This window comes from Macrotis lagotis, chromosome 7, assembly GCF_037893015.1.
Source record: "Macrotis lagotis isolate mMagLag1 chromosome 7, bilby.v1.9.chrom.fasta, whole genome shotgun sequence".
Lineage (NCBI taxonomy): Eukaryota > Metazoa > Chordata > Mammalia > Peramelemorphia > Peramelidae > Macrotis > Macrotis lagotis.
The window spans coordinates 77349161-77375722 of record NC_133664.1 but is presented as its reverse complement, the minus strand read 5'-3'; positions in this window follow the sequence as shown (position 1 = coordinate 77375722).

Genomic DNA, 26562 nt, shown 5'->3' with positions numbered 1-26562 from the left:
TCTGTCTCTTTATCTGTCACTTAACCATCTTTGCCTTATTTTCCTCATTTATAAAAGAGAGGGGAAATAATTGAGGAAATAATGAATCAAAGGAAAATATAAGACCACTTTTTGAAGTAGATGAGAATAAAAAATAGAGATGGGTCCTGGTGCTCAACTACTTTTTTTCTCTTCTTTCTACCAAGGGTAATAATATTTATACTGAGAAGGATAAACTAAAATTGTCTAAAGTTGACTGAAAAGAGAGAATACCTAACTGATCTTGATGAGTTCAAGTAACCAGACCCAGATGGTCCATTTCCCAATATATGAAAAGAAATACCAGATAGGAATGCTGAGCCACTGTGAGTAGTAGTAGTCTTGAAACTATCTTGGTGGTAGGTGGTATGATGAGGTGATATGGTGTTGCAGGAATACCAAAACAGTGTTCCCCCAAAAGTCTTAGTACAGTATTAAGCTTAAATTTTGGAACAACCTATAATTTCCTGAATTTTTAATTTGCAAAGGTAGTGCTGTGTTAAAATTCTAGGCCAGTAAGCTTGTCTTCAGTTCTTCTCAAAATGCTATAATGAGGGATAGTTATTGGACATCATGAGAAGCCAAACAATGATTGCAAAGAGCCAACCTGACTCTACTGAGTTTTTTTCTTGCTAGATTGACTTTGTTTTATAGACATTTTAACAGATCTGAAGGTTGTCATATGGAAGAAATATTTAATTTCTCCTTCTCAGGGGACTGAGCTAGCAATGGGTGAAGGTTTGAGGAAAAACTAATTTAAGGGGAAATTCCTAAAAATCAGAGCTATCTGAAATTGAAATGGACTCCTTAATACATGCTGGGCTTCTTTACCCTACTTGTCTTACTTTCAGGGACATTTTGTAGAGGGGGGTTTTTGCTTAAGTATAGATTGCATTATTGTGCTTCAGGTATAAATTGTACTACTTGCTCAGCTTTGAGTTGTTGTGTTCCAAATCAGAGATGCTATCTATAATACTTTGAAAAATCTTACATCAATCTTTTTGTTTTTATTATGGTACTTGGATCAATTTATTCCTCAGACAATTTTCTTCTCTGTCCTGGTTCTCAACCACTGCTTTCACCAATGATTACTATGAAAGTTCATAACCACTGTAAATTTCTGAACTTTTTGGTGATGTCATTTCTGTACTTCCCAGTACAGAACTCTTGTTGCCAGCAACCCTTAGGTATTTCTTTTTCAAATGAGAAGCTAGATTCTACATCTGATAGTGGTTTTAGCTTATTTCTCCTGCTTTCCCTCCACCAATAATTTGCCAAAATGCATAGATATATTTGAATGATAAACAATAGAAATTAGATCTTTATTATTATTCTAGTCTTGGGAGTGGCCATAGAGTTTTGAAGGAATAGGGGAATAAGCAGCACATATTTAGAGTGTATTAGTTTTGTGACCCCTATCAAATGTGTTTTGTACAAATAGGAAATAGAAAGCAATTAGGAAATGGAGCACACATAAGAGTGCTTCACATTTCAGTCATCATTTATGCCTAGTTTTGGTTTGTTCAATAAAGTCCATATGTTTAAGATAATCAGGGATGCTACAACAGTCACATTCACTCTCCACTGGACTAACCTGGGTTTGTTGATTCATTTACAATTGATCTTTCTGACATTAGTGTACATTAGCCAGCTTCAGTTGAATTAAGGACGGAGTCTAGGCTTCTGGGCTTTGACACAAATACTTCTTCAAATCTCAATTCTATAAGAAAGGAATTTGTCTTGTGATTGATTTATGCCCTGCAGCAATATTTGCCATGTTGAAAGAAGGGTTTATTGGCAGATTTTTAATGTTTGGGTGTTTGATTTTTTGACCTTATAAATCACCTAGAGTGAGGTGTTACTTTTCTTTGTTTTTGTCAGAATTAATTTGTTAGCGTTTTCCTTGAACATGATAGAGCATGGAAAAGTTCATAATTTATGACACAGAGAAAGACTGCCACTCATCAGTTTGCCAATATACGAGGTATTCCATTTGAAAGCAATCCCATTTAAAGGCACAGTGTTCTAAGTAGTATCTATTTTAAATTGATCATTATAAATGGCCAGCTTACTCCTTTTTCCTTTTTTTTAAACACTCTCTCATCTTTTTTTCTCCTGTCAAATTTTAGTTTTCAATAACAACTTTAGAACTGTTTTATGTTGGCAAAAGTTCACTTATTTATTGGTTGTTTGGAACTCATAGCACTTATATTTTGCACAGTTGACAGGTTTCCAGATTAATCTACAAAGGCCTACTGAACTACAACTAAAATTAAATACTACAAATGCTACCATATGCAGTGCCTCTATGGGAAACTTTACTCTAGATTAGGACATCAGGAACATATTTCTACCTTACTCTATCCATCCTTATGATAGAATAGAATTTTTGCTTTTCTTACATGAATAGACAATTTTCAGATGAAGAAATCAAGGCTATCAATAGGCCTATGAGGAGGTTATCTAAATCATTTTTGATTGGAGAAATACAAATTTAAACAACTGTACCATCTCATACCTACTAATATGACAAAAAAGGGAAAATGATAAATGTTAGAGAGTATGTAGGAAAATTGGGACTGGTAGAATGATGAACTAATTCAGCAATTCTGGAGAGCAATTTGGAACTATACCCAAAGGGCAACCAAACCTTTGATTCATCAATACCACTACTAAGTTTGTACCCCAACGATATCATAAAAATGAAAAAAGGACATACATATACAAAAATATTCATTAGCAGCTCTTTTTGTGGTGGCCAAAAATTTGAAAATGAGAGAATCTCAATCTATTAGGGATTGGCTCAACAGGCTGTAGCATTTGAATGTAATGGAATATTGCTGTGTAATAAGAAATGATGAACAGGCAGATTTCAGAAAACCCTAGAAAGACATATAAACTAATACAAAGTGAAATGAGCAGAACCAAGAAAACATTGTACACAAAATCAGCAACATTGTGTAATGATCCACTATGAATGACTCAGCTCTTTCCGACAACACAATGACCCAAGAAAGGACGAATGATTCATGAAGAATAATGTTATTAAAATCAATATAAAGAATTGATGGACTCTGAATGCAGACTGAACCATAATTTTTTCACTTTATTCCTTTTCATGATTTTCCCTTTTGTTTCTTCTTTCACAACTTCATCTAATATGGAAATATCTTTTACATGACATCTCATTAAATTATTCGCCATTTTAGGAAGAAGGGAGGGGGATCTGAGGGAGAAAAATTTAGAAGTCAAAATCTTATAAAAATGAAAGTTAAAAATTGTCTTGACATACAATTAAGAAAAATACAATTTAAAAATATAAAAAAATTAAGATGATGATGCAAGAAACTGCAAAACCATTGTGTACAACTTGCAACCTTTTAAATATATATATTTAATACATAATCTCTATATGTATTTATTTGAAATAAAATTATGTAAATTTTTATTTTTCTAATTTTTCCTTCATTTCTATCTTCCGATTTCCCCAGCCCTAGTAATGGCTATTGTTTGGCACAGATATGTGTAATGTATGTAAAACATTCTATACATATTTATACTTATTTCTCTGGAAATAAATAACATCTTCCTTCATATGTCCTTTATAGTTAATTTGGGTATTTATAATAGTCAAAATTACTTCTTTGCTTTAGGGGCAGCTAGGTGGTGCAATGGATAGAGCACTGGCCCTGGAGTCAGTAGTACCTGAGTTCGAATCTGGCCTCAGACACCTAATAATTACCTAGCTGTGTGGCCTTGGGAAAGCCACTTAACCCTGTTGCCTTGCAAAAAACCCCCAACAATTTTGTTTGAATGTTTTGCTCTTTTCACTCTCCTATTTCATGGAGTTTATGTTCTAATTGAGAAAACACATGTATTAACTACAGTCAGCATATAATAAATCAATGACAGAATGCAATGACAATTGCAAAGAAAAATCCAATGTAGTGGAATATTATTGTGCAATAAGGAATTATGAATACAAAGAAACTGTGTAAAATCTGTGTGAAATATTGAGGAGTATAAATAAATCCAAGTGAATACATAGTGACTACTCTAATATGAATAAACAGAACAATAAAAGTGAGATGAATAATGTCTGTGTATATGTGTGTGCATGTGTGTAAGTTGGGAGAAGCCAACATAAAATTATAATTAATCAGCAAGCATTTATTAAGCATCTACTCTTTGCCAGGGAATACAATCTGGTATGTAGCTTGTTTGTATATAGTTGTTTCTATATTGTCTTCTCCATTATACAGCGAAATCCTTAGAGTTAGCCTTTTGCCTTTGTTTCTTAAGTGATCAGAATGATGTTTGGTGTATAGTAGGTTTTTAATAGATTCTTATTGTCTGAAAATAAATGAAACAGCCACTTTTCTCAAGTTGCTTATTCATATCATAATGAAGAAGGGAATAAACATTTATTAAGTGATTATTATGTATCAGATATTGAAGTAAACATTTTACAAATATTATCTCGTTTGATCCTACAACACCATGTGAGTAGATTCAGTTATAAATTCAATTTTATAGTTGAATAATCTAAAGAAAACAAAGGTCAAGTGACTTGTATGGGTCATAGGAATAGTATGCATCTCAGACTAGATTTTAACTTTGTCTTCCTGACTTAGGCTTAATGCTATATTCACTCCAAGACCTACAACACCAACACCTCTGGCATTGCATTCTAAAATATTTCCATCATTGAGGCAGAAAAGTATGGGACTATTAGAACAGAATACTGTCTATATTGTTGGACAGTCTCTGTTTTTAATTACTTTTCATTGTCACAACAGAGGGTTCAGCTGAGAGAAGCTAGGGTGCAATAAGCATAAATAAAGACCAAAAAGCATAAATAAAATGTTTTTTATATTAATATATGTATTTATATGGATATACACATATATAAGATGAAGTCACTGGCTTCATTATTCCTAAACAGCAGGGTAGTTTACTTAGTCTTTTAGGAGACTCTTGTGTCAAAAAAGTTAATCTAGATTTAATGTTTAAATTGAAACTTTATGTAAATATTAAATTAATGTGAGATTTAAGATGGTGCTGTGAACAGTTTTCTAGGGATTTCATTAGTTTAGGGAATTGCAGGTTCAGGAAACACCCTCTACCAGTGAAGATCTACAGCTTGGTAAATTATTGTTTTTAAAGAGCTATCTAGGGGCTGCTAGATGGTACAGTGAATAAAGCACTGGCCCTGGAGTCAGGAGTACCTGGGTTCAAATCTGGCCTCAGACACTTAAAAATTACCTAGCTGTGTGACCTTGGGCAAGTCAAAAACCCCATTGCTTTGCAAAAACCTAAAAAAATAAATAAATAAAAATAAAAAAAATAAAGAGCTATCTAGAGTCATGTTTTCAAATTCCAATGAAATGACAGTCACTAATAGTACATAAGGATCCTTCCCTGTCACAGATTGACTTTGTTTTAAGGTAATGTTAACCATATTTTATTGTATTTTAAATTTGTTCCATCAAATATTTTCCAGCTATATTTTCTTCTGGTTTGGCTCATAGGAGTATTTCACACTTCTTTTGGCTCTAAGAAGCACAGCCTATAAGGATGACTTTATCCTAGAACACAAAAAGCTTGTGACTCAGGCCCATACAGATAATATATGAGAAGATGAAATTGAATCTATGTCTCTTCCTGAATTTTAGAATCACTCCATTCAATATAGCACACTTCTCACCACTGCATAAAAGAATAAAATTGTCTCAGGTAGTGGGGAAAGGGGAATGGGAAGAAGGGATAGAATTTGGGACTCAAAACTGAAAAAATACTAAAAATTATTTTAACGTGTAATTGGGAAAATGTTATTTTAAAAAGAATGATTTTATAAAATTAAATATTCTATGATTGAATAAGTGGCATTACAATTATTCATATTTATAGTACAAATATCCATCCCACAGATATGAGTCAGATAATGGCTTCATAGGTCCCTTCTGACTGGAGATCCTATGATTATCTTTCTAAATTTAGAATCGTAGTTGTCCTATGCCCAGAAGCTCTGGCACTGTTGTATAATGATTGAATGTATCAAAGAAAACCTTAGTAATATAATTCTAAGAATAGCCCATGTTTTATTTTTTACATATGGAAGAAAAACTTCATTCTGTGGTCTGGTAGGTATAGGAATAAGATGGAAAAACTATTCTGTCCAAGAGGTATACTTTCATTAGGTTCTAAAATGAGAGGGCAGTTACTGGGAAGATTCCTGAGTTCAGGGAATTTGAGTGGAGGTGGTATAAGAGGAAGGAGAAGAGAATTTTGACCTTTCAAAACTGGAAGTTACCTAGCAATAATTTAAACCAATCTCATCATTTTAAAGCTAAGGCACGAGGGCTATGGAGGATTGAAATGATTTGTCCAGGAATGTCTAGACTACTAATTAGTGACAGTCAAATCTAGTTGCTCTGCTACTTTTAAATTCAAGTTTAGTGATCTTTGTCAAATAGCAGGAGAAATAGCTGAAGATGAGTTTTTTAAATTTTATTTAGTTATTTTTATCGATATGCACATGTATGTTTTTAAGTTACAAATTTTCCTTCCCATGCTCCCTTCTCACCCCCCCCCCCCTTCAGCGGTGAACAGTCAGGTTAGCATTGTACATCTGTACATATTTTATACATATGTTTTCAGTATGAGGAATTAGCATTAAGGAAAAGAGATGCATAAGAGATAATTTTATAAAGTGTTCATCAGATGCTGAAGGGGTTTTGTGTGTGTGTGTGTGTGTGTGTGTGTGTGTGTGTGTGTGTGTGTGTGCTTTGTTTTGTTTTCTGTTTCTTCCTCTGGATGGGGATAATATAGTCAGTCCATAGCCAGTCTAATATAGCTGTCCTAGCTCTCTTGGCTGTGAAGGTGGGTTTTTGAAAAAGCAGTGGTGGCACAAGAGTCAGGAGGGAAGCTGGGATGCTATAGTAGATAGTGACAACTAAAACCCCAAGAGAATCTTGGTGGGAGCATTTTTCATTAAACATAATGCTGAGAATATGCAAATAGTTAAAAAGACCTTTTATTGAGAATTCATTTTATAAGAAAGGCTTAGGAAATATAGGAAATAAGGAATTTTATAAGACCAAGGTATAAATGTGATACAGTAGAAGAAACAAAAGATATGGAGTGGGGAGATATATTTGCATTTTAGGTCTTCTGGTTGTGTGGTCTTGGCTAAGACATTCAGTATACCCAAGACACTCAGTATGCATAGATTCATAAAATCAGGAGGGTGGACTGGAAAGACTCTCTCTTGATTCTTAGGATTCATGTAGTTTTCATGTACTTAGGATTTTGTGTATTTTCAGGTACTTGGAGAATTAATTAGGGGTTTTTCTCCTGTATCCTAAATTTTGGGATATAATCTGACAATAATTCCCCCTTCTTGTTTCTGCAGCTGCTTAAAATCTAGAGGACATTTATATGGATGATGTCTCTGAGGATTTTCTTAAGTTTTATAGTAACAAAGCTAGTTTTGGATAGTGTCTATCCTTAAAAGCAGAAAACAATATTAATTAATGAATATATTGAATATCTATTTTTCTAGAAAGACTTTTTTTTTGTTCTTAGTCTTTTCTGAGAGGTTTTCATCCTTTACCTTCTCATTGATATTTACTCTTTCCCATCCTTGTTTCTATCTACAACTCTGATATGTTAAGTTCACCCTGCCTATTTCCTTTCTATTTTCTCCCAGGTGGTACTTCCTTCTTTTTCTTGTTTCTACAATAATCCATAGCTGGAATCTTCTATGAACAGAAACTTTGAGGAACCTCTTCCATTTTCTAGCTAATTGAGAATTTCCAATCAGCTTCTAAGGTGGGTAAGAAATCAGACTCTACCATTCCCTATAATACCTCTGAGTTTTTACATGTAGCCTGAGTTTCTTTGATATAAGAAGTGATGAAGAGAATGTTAACATGGACCCCCATGTGCCAACTCTGATTTGGCATAGACCATTGTGTCTATAACTTCTTTTTTAATCTTAATTTTTTATTATTATTATTATATTATTATTATTATTGGTTTTAGCAAGACAATGGGGTTAAGTGGCTTGCCCAGGACCACAAGCTAGGTAATTATTAAGTGTCTGAGGCTGGATTTGAACTCAGGTACTCCTGAGTACTCCTGAGTACTCCTTTCCTAGTTGAATCTATTCCCTATCTTAATGTCTCATCAATATATCAATCAACAAGTATTTATTAAGCACCCACTATGTGTCAGATATCAGGATAGAGATACAAAGGATAAACCTTAATATCTACTATCTATTCACTACTATGCTGTCTGACATGTTCTGTGATCCCAATTTCACTTACCTTATCTATTTATTACAAATTAACTAGTGCTATTCTGACCTTGTTTAGTAAGATTGTTTAGTGTGTTATTTGATTTGGTCTTCAGAGATTGTAAACCACTTGAAGTCAGGGACTATTTATTCTAATTTAATTTATCAGTTTTGTGGTTGAATTCCTCAATAATTATGTCTAAATTAAATTGAATAGAGCTTATTTTTTCTCCTGTCATTCATTACACATTTGGAGTTAAAATCTAGGATTCAAGGAGAAAGTAGTCAGCAAAATGCTTGCATTTTGATCAGGTTGTAAATTTTCATATACATTCAACAGTAGATCTTAATTGGAGCAGTATGTCTTCTAGCCAATTAGGATATTAAGAAAAGTTGATATCTTGCCACTGCTTTTGGCAGTTTAAATTGTGTGACAAAGCTGGAGAAAGGTTTTAAAAGAGTATTACTAAAGCAAACATAATTTTTTACAATTTAATCCAATTTCTTCATATACAACACATTTCTATGGTTGAGGAAATATTTTCATTTAATGACTTCTTTCAGACTTTTCTGAAGATTGCCCTCTGGATTGAAAAATGTTCTGCCTAACTATTTACTTGGTCATTGTTGAGGTAATTGAATAGGGATTAAAATATTATCATCAATTAAAGTATTTTTTCTTATGTCCGGGTTTTGTTCTCACCTTGGCATGATATCCTATCATCATTCTCAGCTAGTAGAATGTTCAGGTTGCACAATGTTGGGCAAAAAAAAACCTCTTTGGAAACAAAAGTTATCTATTCTACATCAAGACTCATGATCCTGCTTTGCTCATGTGCACTAATGGACACTGTCAATCAAAATTATTTCTACTGTATTGATCTTCCTGGAGAGGTGATAGTTATTTTATCTCCTTCTGAGAAAGTGTTTAATAAAGCCAAGGTACTATGAGCAAAATCTTTCTAGTGTCCAAGACCTTCTCCTTTACTAAATTTTGCATTTTTATTTGTCTATTGGTATCTTAAGAACAATAAAAAAAAGTATGGCTTAATACAGGAAGGTGACCTAGTCTTAAGAGAAAACTTAAAAGGATTATTCAATAGATCCTATGGAGAAAACCCTAGAAGGTCTTGATTAGAGAACTAAGGTAGAATAAAAGCCATGGGTAGGGACTAAGGTGATCTGTCTCTGCCCTAATATATCTCTTATCAATACATCTTCATCTAAAATTCTTATTTTCTAACCTAGTCTTATTCTATAAGGGACTAGAAACATCTATCTATGACACTAATATTTGAAGAAGATAACACATCGGCTCCACCCCCACCTTCCCCCCCCCCCCCCGCCCAAACCTGTAATTTCATTGCTATAGGGAAGCCTGAGGGTAGAAATTTTCTCCACTTATACAGACCTAAACCTTGACTATAATTTAAAGCACAACTTTTCCAGGAACACTTATACATAAAAATACTTGCTCAAGATCCATAGGTGTTTGTATCAGAAGGAAGTCAAACTTGAACTCAAAGCCAACTCTCCTCAAATTGACATTTGTTAATTTATATTAGCATGCTTAAAAAGGAAGGTGAAGAGCTTTAAGATGATAGGATTTATATAGTATCTTTAACTTGGCAAAATACTTTTGTGCATTGTATAATATGATTGTCACAACTTTGTGAGGTAAATACTAAAAAGATTATACTCCATCTTTCACAGATGAGGACATTGAGGCTCAAAAAAGTTAGTCAGCTAAGTAAATATCAAATATAACATTTCAGTCCAGGTCTTCTTGACTTTCAAGTCTTCCACTCCATTATGATAGGGTGAGAGACAGAACACTAAGGAATTGGCATTAGGTCAAGACATGCTGTTAGAGAGGATAGTAGACCTAGATATGTGTGCTGTAAAGTAAAGTAAAGGCTCTAGAAACCCAAAGAGCAGGGGCTTCAAAGTAAAAGAGAAAGGTAAGGAGATTGAAGGAAAAAAAAACAAACTTCATTTCTTTAGTAGACTTGACTTCATTTCATTAGTAGACTTGAATTTGCCTTTGGGAACTTTTAACTCACCCATCAATTTCTGTTCCCCAATGTAGGTACTGAATTCCATGAATATACTGTAAAGGTATATTCCTTTCGTATAATTGGAGTTTTCTCTTGTTCTCTGCTTTATGAAATCAGACAGTGATCGATGAAGAAACAGAGCAACTGTGAAGGACTCTAATCTTGGAATAGGCTCCTTTTCTAATGAAGAACAGCTTGGACTAGTATAATTTCAAGTTACCACCCAGCTTGCCTCCTTTCTGAAGTATATTGTGGTACCTTCTGTCAGTTTGCAATATATCAGCACAAAGAGAACTCATTAGCTACATCTTATAGATTTGTTCTATGAGAGTTCCATTCACCAAGACACAGAGAAATGACTCTCCTTTCTATATTTTGACAGCCAGATACCATTCTTACTAGATTTTACTTTTCTTTTTGAAATGAAACTTGTTATATAAATTTTTTGAAGGATAGCAGTAATTCCAGGAGAAGAAAAATTGTTTTTCCCTTTAAATAAATGAACTTTGTTGAAATAGCAAGTCAGATCCATCAAGAAATCCTCTTCTGAATCACCATTGCAAGATGACAAGCCTTCTGTAAGCCTTAACTTATTATTTGCTTTGTTGATTCATTTATCATATTTTGTCTTTTCCCTCCAGCTAGATTGGATGCTCCCTGAGGTCAAGATATGTTTTTCTCATAGCAAGGGCAGTCATATTTTCTAAGACAAAAAATTGAGCTATGTGGCATTACAAATGATACAGACATAGGGGACTATTTCAGGTCCCTTGGGTAGAACCTGGCAGAGCTAGGATTTGTATTCAGACCTTCTGACTCCAAATTCATTATTTTTTCTGCCATGATATACAAATATCACTTAGCCATAGTTTATTATACTTACTTTATCTTAGTCAAATAGTGTAGTTCAATGCATTATTACTGCATTAGAGTATTTTACTTGCCAGGAGACTTAACAAAATTCTACTTTTAAAAGAAGGAACAAGGGATGGGCCACTTGTATTGTTATTCCCATCAAGTTTATATGACTCACATTGGGTCAAGGTAAGTTTTGCAATATCTCCTCTTTTCAGATGTGTTTGGAAATGGAAAATTCCAATCTATTCTTCATATTCTTCTTCCCACTTCCATCCAGGGGAGAGAGGGGAGAGAGAGAGAGACAGAGAGAGACAGAGAGAGACAGAGACAGAAAGACAGAGAGACAGAGACAGAGAACTTTTCTTTTTGTGTTTAACCTCTTCAGGATATGAGATGAATGAGGGGTATAGTAGACCTTTTGGTCACTTTGTTAGCACAAGTCCAAATTGATTTTTGGAATGGATAGACTGACTCATAGCAAAGGCAAATTAATATGCCTGTCTTTCCAAAAACCCTTCAATGTTGACTATATTGACTAGTCTTATTTTTTGATCCCTTTAATCTATAGGGTGTAAAGCAAAACTGAAATTGTTTTGCTCTGCATTTCTCTATAACATATTTATTACCAATATCAATAGTTTGTAATTTATCTAGAGGGATCTTGTTCATTTTTTTGAGCACTTAACTATTAGGTCATACTTATTTGTCTTAAATATTTGTGTCAGTTACCTCTATAAACAGTATTAGCTATCAGATCTAATTGATTCATCCTTTGCCACAAAGATGTTTTTTTACTCAGTTAACAGTTCCCTTATTCTAGTTGTGTCATTTTGCTAATGCAAAATCTTTCCAATTTCATGTCAATCTAAATTATCTATTTTACCTTTTGTATCACCTTGGTCCCATGCTTGCTTAAGCACCTTCCTCCTACATAAAAGTTAAAATGTGAATTTTTTTCATAGCTCTCCTAACATGAAAATGACCCTGGAAGAATCTCTGTATTCCAGATTTCCTGAGCAAAGATTCTTGACCTAAATCAACTGTCAATATAGGGGAAAAATTATGAATATATATACATATAATATATATTATATATATATGTGTATGTATGTATGTAATCAAGTGAAACTAGTGATATTTTGGCAGGAATTATATTTTTTTTTTAGGTTTTTGCAAGGCAAACGGGGTTAAGTGGCTTGCCCAAGGCCACACAGCTAGGTAATTATTAAGTGTCTGAGACCGGATTTGAACCCGGGTATTCCTGACTCCAGGGCCTGTGCTTTATCCACTGTGCCACCTAGCTGCTCCTAGGAATTATATTTCTTAGGCATATATAGTAATGAGATCAGTGCTTATTCATCAGTGCCTATTCTGCCTTCTCTGCTGTTCTAATCACACCCAAAGAGCAAAACAATAATTTATAGAAATGTACACTATGTAAAACACTGTTTCCTGGACCTCAGTTATCAGTTCCTACAATATGAATTAAAACTATATCAGCAAAAAAATAAGGTCCAGGAAGGAAAATTGGTGAATAACTGGTATTTTAATATTTTGGAAAGTAAATTTTAATGATGCTAATTTTTAGTGGTACCTGTCTCTAAATAGATATTCTTATCATTTGGAAACTAGCAACTGTCCTAAATCCTTTAACTTTAGTTCATCACTTATTAAAATTTGAAAGCTGCAACTTTAACAGCAGTCACTTATCAAATACTCTCTGGTGCTATGGAAAATTTACAAAAGTGTAGGTCATATTTGTTCCCGCCTCTAAAAAGTTTGGAGTCTAGTTAGAAAGGGGGAAAAATTAACACTCTGTTGCAATATTTGAAGGTGTATGAGACCTTATGTAAAAGTCCAAAATTGTATGATACATTTCTCTTTGAGTCAGAAAGTTACAATCCAGAAAATTTATAGGAACAAGTCAAAGGAAGGAGAAAGATCAATGTGATGGACCCATATCAAGGACCCTGATAATGTAGACAATCTCTACTTTAGACTGAAAACTTTTAAATATTAGCCAGTAGGGCAATAGCTAACTCCATGTAAGAGGGGGTTCTTGACTGGAGTGATGAGGTGGCAGAGAGGAAGGTAACCACTTTGACAGGCAGCTTCTTCCCAATAGAAAAATACAGTATATCACTTCAAGGCCCCTGTGCACAGGGCAAAAGGAATAGCTTTCTCCTTTACTCTAGTGGCTTGTTATATTTCCTTTTATCTTGCCACATAACAGGAATAACATTTATAGCTTTGCAGTATATTTGCAATCAATGGCTCATGTTATTTTCAAATGTCTCAGCATTGCTATGGCCCTTAATCACCTTCAGTTGGCATTTACTGCTCTGTGGAGTCCAAAGGCATGAACCTTCTCCCTTACTTATTCTATAAGGTTAAAATGTTTTAGGTGGATTTGAGAGTGTATGTGCATATATGAGAATATATATATACATATATATATATATATGTATGTATTTTTTCCTCTATTCCTCATTTAAAATGCAACAGTTCTCAGAAATAGTCAATGGAGAATTTATTTCAAGTTTTACCTAAAATTGTTTAATTTCATAAACATAGTGCCAATGAAGCCATTATTTTTATAATATTTTTATGAATAAATGATTCTTAAAGGCTCTCTTCCAACTTATCTTTCTTGTATATGTTAAAAAAGCATATAATATCCCTTAAAAGATATTAAAAACAGAGATGGCTTTGAGCCCCAATGACTCTCTGATTGTTTTTATTAAACTAGGCATCAAGTAGGAAATTATGTGTTCATCAAGGTTGTCTGCTGCTGTTATGAATAATGTCCTTTTCTGGAGGACAAATGAAAGATATATTACCTATGGATAGTTAGACCCTCTGGATGTTGCTTGTTTATGACATTGTGCTGACATCAAGTCTTTGAACAGTATAGACTCCCCCCCCCCCAGTCAAAAAAAAAAGGAACCATAATCATTCAACAGAATAAATTCTATCCATACAAGAAAAACTAATTGGATGAAAAATGCTTATTTTTCAGACTATAGTGGACTGTTGAAAAGATGATCTATAGAACTGATTCATCAGAAAATCCCAAGATTTATATTTGGGATAGGCAGTTGGTAGAAGGATGATAAACTGGGCTCAGAACTGAAAAGGAGAACAAAAGAGTGTTTAGTGTTTTTCAGTGACTCTGAAGGTCATGCCAAGATAAGAGTCCATGTTTTTAACTCCAATATTTTTGTGATAATGCTATAAAGTTACTAAGGAGGAAGGGTCCTCCATGTGTGTTGGCCTTAAAAATAATAATAGTAATATCAAATATGTGTTTAATTCCAGAATTTCTCCTAATAAGGGACAAATGTTAACTTCCAGAGTTTGGTCTTTAAAAAAGCAAAAACATAATTAGTTTAGCATACACATTTATTAATATTTCTCTAAGTTTACTGATTATGCAGGTATGCATAGGTGGTCTTACTAGAGAACCAAACTCCCAAAATAGAGTCCCAAACTGAGGTTTTTATAGTTTGGACTATCACAAGACATGACCTGAAAATTCCCTTTTGTTTTGTCTAATCAGAGAAGGGAGCAACTCCCAACTTAGGACTCTGAGGTGGGGGGGACAACTGAGGATGAGGCTGGGAATTGATATTCCATTAAAAGGAGTGCCCTATCAGTTATGCTAACACCTCTGCAAATGAGAATCTCTCCTTTAGGATGTCAACACATTTGGTGTGCCTTTTTGTGACTTTTGATCTGATGAGATTATCTATTAGAGGTCAATGCCACAATTTCTAAAGAATTACAATTACGGGTCATGCAGAGGGCAAAGGAGAAACATGAGTGCCCATTAATATACAGCCCACTATCACAGAAGCATTATGCAAGGGAAGTTGTGTAAAGGCTAATGTCATAGAGAAGTTTGACCCAAGAAAGGTCATTTGATATTGTAATGAGATCAAAGGATAAGCAATAGGAAATCCCCACATGACATTTATTTCCATGCCACAACAAGGCATCTAGAGTAACACCTCTTCCCCTCCCCTGTCACATGGGATGGAGTCTACATTGAAGACTTATTGGAATATATGGTCAAGAGTTCCACAAGATGAAATTGCAGAGGCAGAGTTAGAATTGCTCTGTCAGATAGATCGCCCACATCTGAGATCATAGATCATCTAAGAATCAGAGTGTATTTAAAGATATGCATATGCTTCTTTTAGAACCAACTCAAATGCTGTGAGAGGAATCTGTATTTATAGAAGACTCCTGTCCAATGTCTTTAAATATTATGAATGTAAAATGATATTCCTCAATTTTTATAGTAAGGATACTATTGAGAAAAAGCTGTTACTTGAATTGTAACATCTATATTACATTTCAAGTTCCATTTGGTTATGAAATGGAAACACCAAAGTGTTAAATCATAACTACCTGGACACAACATTATTAGTATAATTACATCCTATAACATACTTAGCTCAAATACATGTAATCATGCAATTATAACTTGAACTGATGCAATTATGATATATAATGATGTATAGTAATTATGGATAATAAGCCAATTATAATTTACATCAGGATCACAAAAAATCATTCGGAAACTTTCTGAATGAATAAACTCTGCCCCTTGTCAAGTCAAGGAAGAATTGAACATTCCTTAGAATAGTTTTACATATTAATGATGATTCATTTTAAAAATTAATGAGCTCTATTAATCTCTTCCTGTAGTGGGAGATAGGATTGTAATCAATGTTGTGGAATATCCCACCATAGTTAGCTACAGCCTATGAAGTTACATGTCTTGACTGGTGGTTGGGGGATAAAGAAAGGTATTTTGGTACAATTCTTGGAGATCTGTTAGCATGTTTTCTATAGGGAATGTGTTATGAGGTTTCTGCTGAATTCACTTTTGAAAGAGCATGAGAATTTTGGTGCACTAAAGTGAATAAGGAAGTGCCCAACTGGTCCCTCACATGGTTTGTATTGTGTAGGAAACACATTAACTCATAATCCTATAGTGGATTAGTCAATAAGTGTTTATCAACTAACCACTACATGCTAGGTTGTAGTATATAATCACAAAATGGAATAGTCTCTGTTTTCAAAGTTGCTATTCTAGTGGGGAAAGTAATCTATGTATTTATTTATTATAAGCAAAAATAAAGTGAAGTAATGAGGTAGAAAGGCAGGAGCAGTTAGGAAAAACAAGAAAGGTTTCATTTAGAATTAAGCACTTGAGCTGAGTTTTAAAAGAGATATGAATGAGGAGGAAAAACATTCTAGTAATGGAACACGATCTAGGCCAAGGCATGGAGATGTGGACAACCCACAATGAGTAATGAAAACTTTTTTTCCCTATACAAATAATTATAATTCTCAGACCAATAGTTATATTGATTAAAGTATGTATTTTTGGAGAAACTTTAAAAACTGTGGAATTAAAGGGAATTTATGTAATTAAGTAAACAAAGGAAGCCCTGCCTACAACCTCCTTTTTCCTCTGTCATGTAAAAGAAAAGAAAATTTTAATTTTTAAAAATTTCAATTCATAAGATCCATGTTTAATGAAAAAATAATCTTTTTTAAAAACTGGAAACAGTAAGAAATAAGACTTTATTAAACTCTTTTTTTTTTTAGATTTTTGCAAAGTAATGGGTTAAATGGCTTGCCCAAGGCCACACAGCTAGGTAAGTATTAAGTGTCTGAGGCTAGATTTGAACTCAGGCACTCCTGACTCCAGGGCTGGTGCTCTATTCACTGCACCACCTAGCCACCCCCTTTATTAAACTCTTAATGGAAATATAAATACTAGCAAAAAAAGAAATTTAGTACATGTCTATATGGGATTTACATTCAAATAAAGGAAGACAACAACATCAAAAAAGGAGATGAATGAATGGTCCTTTGGCATAACTTTGAGGGGAACCAGAGCTGTCTAAGGGAAGCCTTTGTTTTTAGAGCACTTTGCTTTTGCCTTTCATGAATATACTATATTTTATTTTGCATGATGGTTATTAAGATACTTTACTTATCTCAACAGCTAGATTATAAACTTCCCAAGGGATTAAACTGTGGATATATTCTGAGCTAGGGTCTCCTCTAATTCAAGTTAATATTAACTTTACAAGTAGACTTAATACTTTTCCCCATCCTTCCTCTCCTGACCCCCTTCAGGGGTCTGGCAGCAAATAGAGTCAATTATATATGCTTCTAGGACTATGTCCTCATTGGCCAGTTTCCTATTTAAACAAAAAAAAAATGAAACAACTAAAGATGGCAATTTGACAAGAAACAATCTGCACAAACAAGGACAGAGCAATAAACATTAGAAACTGCAGATCTGATGAATAAATAGGATAAAAGAAAAGAGATGAGGGTTTGAGATTAAAGGTGATAAATTCAACTCCTAGCTCAGCAACTTTCTATCTTTGTTACATTGAATATGTGTCACTGGGCTTCAGTTTTCTCATGGGCTAGGCCAGGTAACTAGACTAGATGATCTTTCAGGCTTCTTCTATCTGTAGCCTATAATTTGCCTATCATTCTTGGAACAACTCCTTTTTAAACTTCTTTTTAAAATTGTACATTCATCTATTTGCAAATTTATAAGTTACACATTTTTCTACCACCCTTCCTAACCTCCCCTCTCTCCTTGGCAGCCGTCTGGTAAAAGTTGTGCATGTACATTTCTGCTTAATATATTTATATATTAGTCATTTTGTGTATAAGGAATTAGGACTAGGGGAAAAGAAAATCATGAGATAGGAAGGAAAAAATAAGAGAAGTTTTAAAAAAGTGGACATAGTTTACATTCATGGTTTCTTATAGAATAATAGTACTCCATAACATTCATATACCAGCCCCCTATTGATGGGCATAGCTTCAATTTCCAGTTCTTTGCAACTTCAAAATAACTGCCATAAATATTTTTGAATATGTGGGACTTTTCCCATTTTTTATGATTTCTTTTGGATAAAGGCCTGGTATTGGTATTTCTGGGTCAAAGCATATACTCAGTTATATTGCTTTCTGTGCATTGTTCCAGACAGCACTCCAAAATGGTTGAATCAGTTCACGACTTCACCAACAGCTAATATTTGGATCACATATTTATCACTATATTTCTGGAAATTTTGACTATCTGGGACAACTCATTCTGATATAGCACCAGAAAGCCAAATTTTGTTGTTACAAGGATAGTAATATTCAGAATAATAACCCTTTCTTAAGAACATCAATAAACTACTTTGGAAAATCAATTTTGCTCTTTATAACATACTTCAGAATTAGGGTTTTATTCTAACTGAAAAGTGAACTGAAAGAGAGCCTTGATGTATGGAAAACACTGATTCTAGTCTTTTCTTTACAGTTCACTGTCTGTAATCCTGCACTTAACTCTCAGGGCTCCTAGGAATCTCTCAAAAACTATTTACAGGCCTATATCGGGGAGAGAAATTTGTACAAGCTTGGGCAGCTAGGTGGTGTAGTGGATAGAGCAGTGGCCTTAGAATCAGGAGGATGGGAGTTTGAATCCAATCTCTGACACTTTGTAGCTCTGTGATCTTGGGCAAGTCACTTGACCTTGATTGTTTGCCTCCAGAGCCATCTCCAGTCATCCTGATTCGTCTCTGGCCACTGGACCCAGATGGTTCTGGAGGAAAAAGTGAGGTTAGTGACCTAGCACAGCACCCTCTCACTCAAAACTAATACATGTGCTTGTCGTGGCATCATCTCTTTGATGTCATTGTCTCCTTCAAAAATGAATTAAAAAACATTGCACAAGCTTGCAAAAATGATGCCAAAGACTCAGACTTAATAAGAAAAATAAAGGATTTGAAATAAAAGTCTTCTGCACTATGTGTAGTTAAAAAAAAATTAAATTCTCCAGAACATTCCATTCTTCTGGCATTTGAGTTAAAATGCAATGGGTTTGATATCTTTAGAAGAAGTCCCTCAACTCTCACTATCCCTTGAATGAAATAGACCCAGGGCCATTTGGGGTTACTTTCTGTTTTGTTCTTCATCTTTTTTTCACTGTTTGTTTTCCTGGTTCCTATTTCTTTTGTATTTCTCATCATAACCTCAAGACCTCTCTGTTTTTTTAGTTGCTCCTCATTTCCTTTTCTTTTGTCCATCTACCGATTCTCCACAGGGTCTTTTACATAAAGATGCTTAATAAATGTTCAATTGAACTGGATGGTTCCACTTTTGTTGTGTCAACAAAGAGTGAAAAATTCTATTGATTTTTTTCCCTTCTTATGCCATATTAACTCTCAAATTTCATGAGTCTGGTAAAGTCTTATTAAGAAAAATGGTATATGGGCAGCTAGGTGGAGCAGTGGATAGAGCATTGGCCCTAGAGTCAGGAGGACTTGAATTCAAATCTGGTCTCAGACACTTAGCTGTGTAACCTTGGGCAATTCACTTGATCCAAATGCCTTGCAAAAACAAAACAAAACAAAAAAAAACAACAAAAATGAAAATTGGGATGAAAAATAATTCAAAATATTCCTGGATACTTCTGATGATCCTGGTGGATTTGTAATCAGATTCAGCCATCATCATTTTTGTTACCATTCACTCAGACTCTAGAAATATATAGTGGGAGGATCAATTTATGACTGTCATTGCCACCTGATTGGTCTTTACAGAGCTGACATCTCTTTACTCTTCTTTTTGGAATCAGAATAAATTTCTATGCATAAAATTTTAATTTTTTAAAGGAAAATTTTTTGATAAAAACATTAAATCTTCCATTTTTTCTAGAATTTGGCCCAAATTTCTGGAATAAATTATGCTATTTAGTAAGAATATTCATAAGGTACCCTAGATTGAACATAGGACTATTTCTGTTGACCAAAATCGCTCAAAACATAATTCTATAGCTCCTTTTTCTAGCCACAGATGCTTTTATTATGGCAAATAATATCATTTGCTTCTTTGGTTTTACAATGGAACTGGATTTATCAATGTAGTTTTCAAATTGATTCTCCTGCATCCTGATGAAAACATACCTTGACAGGTATTTGTGTAGTTATTCTTATTATTGATATGATTGACAGACTGTTAAAGTTTTATTGATACCTTTGCTTTTATGATACGATTTCTAGATAATTCTCTCTCTCTTTATACCTACAAAGTGAATCCTCCATTGTAAATAACAATAATTAAAAAATAGTTAACAAAATCCAATTTACACAGTGACCTAGTCTCAGAAGTGTATACAACATCCCACATCCATAGTCTCTCATAACTCTCTGTAAGGAAGGAAGGGCTGCCTAAGAGTAAGATCCATTCTTTTAGACATTCAGATGTAATTTATCTTGGATTAAGAGAAAAATGTTGTCTCTCAATCCCCTCATATGTCTAACACTGTCTGAGGGTCCTTGAGACTAGAGATAAATTTTTACTTTTTCTCTGTATTTTTAGTATTTGAACATACATACAATACATATGATATAAACTGGGTGACTAGGCAGCATAATGGAATAAGAAAGACTCATCTTCCTGAGTTCAAATGTAGCCTCAGACACTTTAGCTTTGTGACCTTGGGCAAGGCACTTAACCTTAACCTTTCCCAGTTTCCCCACATGTAAAATAAACTGAAGAAGGAAGGGACAAGGCATTTCAGTATCTTTACCAAGAAAACTCCAAATGGGGTCACAAAGAATTGAACTTGACTGAAAATGACTAATAAGAAAACTTGATAAAATATTGTTGAACTGACTTATCATCTCCTCTAGAGTGAATTAAAAATCTAAGTTCATTGTAAAATTAGATATGTCTACCAGGTCCTGTAAAAAGATTTGGTGATTAGGGGAGAAGGTTAAGGCTTCTGACTAAAATGAGATTCTGAGATTGCCTAGCATTCCAATCATCCATTTTGGTCACCGATCCATATTGCTGTAATAAGGGACAATTGGTTCCAAGGTAGCAAGGACTTCTGGCCACTAAGAGGAGTTTTAGAGAGGTCATCTTTGGTGAATGGTGTTATACACTGCTATCATTCATAAAGTTTTTCATTTCACGCCTGAACATTGTTTCCCTAAAATAGCTGGCACATACAATATGTGGAGATAGGGAAGTGAAACACCAGGTTGATGGAAAGACCTGACTCAGAGAATGAGTCAAAGGTAAGAATGGGAATTGGATATATGAATTTAGTTGGGGGATAGGGCAAAAATATTAGACTAGAGGCGATACTGAAATCACTTACAGTATTGACTTCGTAACTCTTTTTGCTGGCAACTGAGAAGCTTACTCACTACAAGACTGTATGAGTAGATGGAATATCATACTGTACTACCAGAAAACAATAATTTCATCTAATAATCAGTATCTCTCCTATACCTACTGTCATTTACAAAAAGGAAAAGCATGCAAATCTGAGTTAATATTGGCCAAATAAAGCTCAGTATTTTAAAATCTATACTTGATTTGGCTGCTGTACACACAGAATGCTCTTTCCTTTTTTTAAAGCAACGCATTCATTAGAGCCAACCATGTGTCAGAAATGACGAATATTGTGCCTAAGAAGTCAGGGAAGGTATTGCATATATCTGCACTAATATCTGCATTGTTAATAAGGTGTAAAAGGTTCAGATAAAAGAGCTTTTCACTAGAGCAAAGTGAGTGACATTGGGTAAAGAAGATTTTGTGAATCATTTTATGGGAAAGAAAAATGAATGAAGATGATAGAGGATTATGTTGGAAAAGTAGGGAAAGCTGACAAAATCTTGGCTGTGGTCCTCTTATTGTTAGTTAACTAACTAACTAACCATTGTCAGTTAACTAACAAATGAGTGTAAAATGGAAACTAATATTGAAATTCTATTTTTTTTTAAATTAAGCTAAATAAATATTGGGTGACAACATGATGTAAGAAGAAAAACAGTGGCTGAGGGAAAGAATTCTTCAATTGCCAAGCTTTTATTAGGTGCCTATTATGTGCCAGTCAATGTGCTAGGTGATGGCATGCAAGTAGAAAGAATGAAACTCTATCGAATCCTAAGGAGAGGCTTGACTTCCATTGCAGACTCTGGGCATGCATGATGCACAATAAGTTGCACTCAGATGTTTCATAAACATGTATTGACTCACTGGATAAATGCTAATAACAATATTGTGTTGGAGACTAGGATTGAGAGAAGGCTATTTCTCTCCCTTGAAATAAGGAAACACTAAATGAAAGAAATTCTATTCACAAATAGGAACTTCCTAGAGCAAATATGGATCCATAGATCCTAGAATTTTTTCATCAATTTGGCACAATAATCTCATATTGAAATGAAGTTATCAGAACGTCTTCTGAGGTAGTTTCATGCCAAGAATAACAATAGAAATGATTCTTAACTGCAAAACCCATGCTATGTCGATTGACTGCAGTGCTTTAGGAAAATGATGGCATCTAAGTGGTGAAGCCTTCTGGATTGGACTCAGAAAAGCCCAGGGTCAAATCGATCCCCAGATACATTTTTGTTGTGTAGCCCTAAGCAAATCATTTAACTTCTGATTGTCCTAGTTTCTTCATCTATAAAATAGGAATAATAGTACTTTCTTCATAAGATCACTGAAAATAATCAAATGCAATAATAAATGTTCAGTGTTTTGTAAACCTCAAGGCTCCATATAAATGCCAGCTGTGATTGTTGTTGCTCTTAAACCTGTCCAGCTCCTTGGATAAACCAGAACCTCCCTTCAGCTTCCTGGTCTGTTTCCTCAGAAGTGTCATCAAAGTGTATATGACAAATTAAAGATAAGCAGGTCATTTGAAAATTTTGTTTCTATTATTTGCTTAAGTTCTGAATTCTTTCAATCAATCTGAAGGACAGCTATACTTTACAGCTATAGAATAGCTGAAATTGTCAGATAACTTAAATTGGTGCAGCAATAATCAAGATATTGTCCATTACCTTAGATCCAGAAATTAAAATATTATTCCTTTACAAAAATATTTGCTTTTAGTAGGACTTTCGGCATATGGGAGATTGAGTGCAACATATCTTGGACCCATAATCTGCTTTCAAATCTTCCCTCTAAATACTACCAGCTATATGACCTTGGACAAATGACTTAAGTTCTTTTAATCTAAATATTCTCTTCTGACAAAAAAAGATAATAATATTTATATATGCATCAAAGGGATACCATGAAAATAAGATAAGATATTGCATGAAAAAAGTCTGTACTAAATAGATGAAAGGTCTAATACCATAAATATAAGGAGGAAACTTATGCAAGAATATATAAAATTTTGACTATATCTCTGGAATATTAGAAAAAATATCCCCAGGAACAAATCAAATCTAGAAAATTTAGAAATTAAGAACACATAGAATCTTTCTTTCTTTCTCTTCCCCTCTTTCAATTTTCCTCTCTTCCCCTCCCCTCTAGTCTTTCTCTTTTCCAACCATACTCTCTCTCTGTTATGAAGATTAGATAGTTTAGAGGAAGAGACTGACTGCTATCAGCTGTTACTAGTGATGAATATATCCTTTCCAGAGGCTGGGTGAAGGAAGCTACTGGCATCTAAACATAAGGGAATTTGTTTTCTGTTTGACCAGGCTTAAAAGAAGGTAATTGTATTGATCATAGGAATCATGATGCTGTGGAAGGATTATGGATTTGAAGTCGGAGGATCTGTGTTCAAATACTGATTTCCCTCACTGTTTCCTTTTGTTCCCATGGATGAATCATAGCACCTCTAGGACTGAATATCCTAATCTAGGAAATGAAGGAGGTGGACTCTAAAATCTATTTGAACTCTAGATCTCACTCCATGATAAAGTAGTAAAGACCCTCAAGTAATTACCCTTAAAGAATTCTGCTGGTAATTGAGTATTTCAGTTGTCTCTGACTCTTTGTGACCCCATTTGGGGTCTTCTTGGCAAAAATACTGGATTGATTTGCCATTTCCTTATCCAACTCATTTTACAGATGAGTGACTTGCCCAGAGTCACATCAATAAGCTGATTTCTGATTCCAAGTCCAGTGACTTCCTTAAATAATGTATGTGCCTATATAGGTAAATATGTATGGGAGTATAATGATATGTGTTTTTATGTATATATGCACATACATACAAATATACATATAGTAATGCATTTGAGATTTTTTGTCAAAAATATATATTACCTACATATCACCCTCATTAATGTATTTATAGACTTTTTTGTCATGCTCAGATGGCCAAATAATTTTTGACTGATTCATGAGATGTGCAGTTATTTAAAGGAAACTAAAAACCTTTCAGAACATATTGAAGTGAAACAATAAAAATATAGCAGTGAAGTCCAATGAATTCTAGTTCTATTTTTGACCTCATCTGTCTTTATAAAATCTAAACTGTTGATTGACAAGTGGAATTAAATAAACATAGAGAGATTGATTTCATAACACATTTTGGTAGCAATTTTATAGTGAAAAAATATGACTTATTAAGTAGGCCAGATTTTGTTTCCAGATTTATATGGATAATCCTTAGGCTATTCATTGCAAACCCCCTCTGAGCTCATAGTAATCACATGTGACAGAGGGCAGAAGTTGTTTTTGGATTGGCACATGTCTGAAAGCTCTATTATCTGTAAGAATTAATTATCAAAAATACATCTAAAGTTGCAAGATTTTACAAAAAACATCTTGACATTACATAAAAATATATTGGCCTTATTCTTATGCTCCTTCTCCTGTGTCATTCCCCTTCCCTTCAACAATAAAAATTTAGCCTAAAAATCTTAAAAAGGTTTCCCAAAAGCAAGTCCATTGTGTTACCTACATCAAACGGTGTGAAAATCAAGTAGAACTGGGGGCCACTAAACCTGAAGCCATATATTGACTTAAAAAAACACATATCAATTTTATTTATTTTTTATATATTTATTATTTACACAAATATAATTCAGGTCTAATTGGGAGATGATGATCACCTGTCATGTGTTTAACATTTCTGATTAGGACTTTGAGTACAATATCTTTCAGTTAAAGTGTGGGCTACAATATTGTGGGTCATTGCTTGTAAATACTGTAGACCTGTAAAATATCTAATTTCTTTTCCACAAACAACTTAAATTACATGGCAATTACATAAGACCAGAGAGACAGTTTTGGAGTAATTGATCATTTTATTAGTTATGCTAGCATATAATTACTTAAATGGGTCAGTAGCTTTCAAATGCCAAAGACCCCTCATGTAACTCATTCATTGCTTATGTCCTTTGAAGAGTAGATGGTGACAATTGACTTAGATTAGCTGACAAGTAATGAAAAAAATAATATTATGAGAGGTATACCTGTTCTTGTTTTTTGAATTGTAAAGATTTTATTTATTTTGAGTTTTACAATTTTTCTCCTAATCTTACTTCCTTCTGCCCCCCCCCCCCGAAGGCAATTTGCCAGTCTTTACATTGTATACATTGGTCCAAATTGAATGTGATGAGAGAGAAATCATATCCTTAAGGAAGAAACATACAGTATCAGAGATAGCAAGATCAAACAATAAGATATCAATTCTTTTTCTAAATTAAAGGTAATAGTCCTTGGTCTATGTTCAAACTCCACAGTTCTTTCTCTGGACACAGATGATATTCTCCATTGCAGATAGTCCCAAATTGTCCCTGATTGTTGCACTGATGGAATGTGCGAGTCCATCCAGGTAGATCATCATCCCATGTTGCTGTTAGGGTGTGCATTGTCTTTTTGGTTCTGCTCATCTCACTCAGCATCAGTTTATGCAAATCCCTCCAGGCTTCCCTGAATTCCCATCCCTCCTAGTTTCTAATAGAGCAATAGTGTTCCATAACATACATATACCACAGTTTGCTAAGCCATTCCCAATTGAAGGACATTTACTCGATTTCCAGTTCTTTACTACCACAAACAGGGCTGCTATGTTTTTGAGATAGACCTGTTCTAAAGAGGGACTGGAGTGACTCTGATAAGTCAGTCTTGGGTAAAGAGATCTCTTATCCAGACTACTCCTGACTAGGTTAATCTGGTAAAAAGGAGCTGACCTCTTCCAAGACCTGGCTGAGTGGTGTTCAGTGAGCTGGAATTCACCTTGGATTAAATTCTTTTAAGCTTCACTATTTGGGTGGGCTAACATTTCCCATTCAAGATGAAAAGGGAATTTGGGCAATCTCATTCATCAAAAATATCCCTCAGATGCTGGCTTGGTCTAGTAGAGAATGAGGATCTAAGAAGGGGAAAAAAAAAACCCTGGATCTTCCCAATAATTATTTAATAATTATTTCTCACTATTTAGTTGATCAACATAATATATCAAAGGGAAAGATATTAATGTGAAGAAAATAGATTAGAATAATTCCTCATCATATTGGGAATTTA